The sequence below is a fragment of the Falco biarmicus genome, chromosome 4 (assembly GCF_023638135.1).
Source record: "Falco biarmicus isolate bFalBia1 chromosome 4, bFalBia1.pri, whole genome shotgun sequence".
In the NCBI taxonomy this organism is placed as follows: Eukaryota; Metazoa; Chordata; class Aves; order Falconiformes; family Falconidae; genus Falco; species Falco biarmicus.
This window is the reverse complement of record NC_079291.1, coordinates 2,134,545-2,135,570: the sequence shown is the minus strand read 5'-3', so window position 1 is coordinate 2,135,570 and position 1,026 is coordinate 2,134,545.

Here is a 1,026-nt window from a genome sequence, read left to right as displayed (position 1 = left end):
AATGGAAGAAATGGATGCTACTTTAGCTATATGCATTAACTTCTCTCCTAAGACTGTTCATTTAAGGACATGCAGCTTTCAAGTTCCCTTTGTTCCAAAGCCCAGGTGTTACTCCATTCAGATCCGGTGATGTGACATTTGTGACTATACCCCACAGCCTGAAATGCTCTCTTCAAACCACAAAGGAAGTACCTGGCCTGTGGCACGGTTCACTTGAAAAAGATTTCTTTGATGTTTATTATCTTGAAGAACTACTCCTCGGGTTTCTGCAAACTCATCTGTTTCTCACCGGATCGGTCCTTTGGTATCGTGACCAACCAAGCTGTCTGGCTCTGGTGTTGCACTGTTTTCAGAGGGCTGAGATACAGTGATGGAGCTCAGTATTTCATACTGCGGTTCACCAACCTGCCCCCCGCGCTCCGTTGATCAACATTTCCCATCCTGCGCAGTGCTGCCGGTCAAGGTCGCTGGACTGGGGACCTTGGCGTGGCAGCTGCCATTTGGGCCACTGCCGCTTCGCCGGGCCAACAGTGCCAACCCTGCAGCCGCGAATCCACAGCCCAAAGCGCGGCAGGGCTGTTGCTCCCCGCGGATCCCGCAGGCAGACCGCTGACCCTCTGCATTTCTGACCACGGGTCATCCGGGCCGGATTTGAGAGGATATCGCAAAAATTTCCCTTTTAACTGGGTCATAACGTGTCACCACCGGGCAACGACTCCCAGCAGGGCAAAGCTGCCGCCCGTGCTGTTTCACAGGCTGTAACCCCGCAAACCCAGTGCCCCGGCTGAGCTGACGAAGCAATGGGGCCGTCCGGCTCGCCGGGCACTGGGCAGCCCTCCACGGGGCCCCCCGCCGGGCACCGCCGCCGCGGCCCACCGCAGGGCCAAGGGCCAGGCCGGCCCTTCCCGCCCGCGCCCCCTCACAGGCGGCCCAGGCCGGGCGCAGGCGGGCGGGGCGGCGCGGGAAGCACGAACCGCCCCGGGGCTCGGCAGGCGGACCCCCCCAGCCGGCATGTGCCGGGGCGCC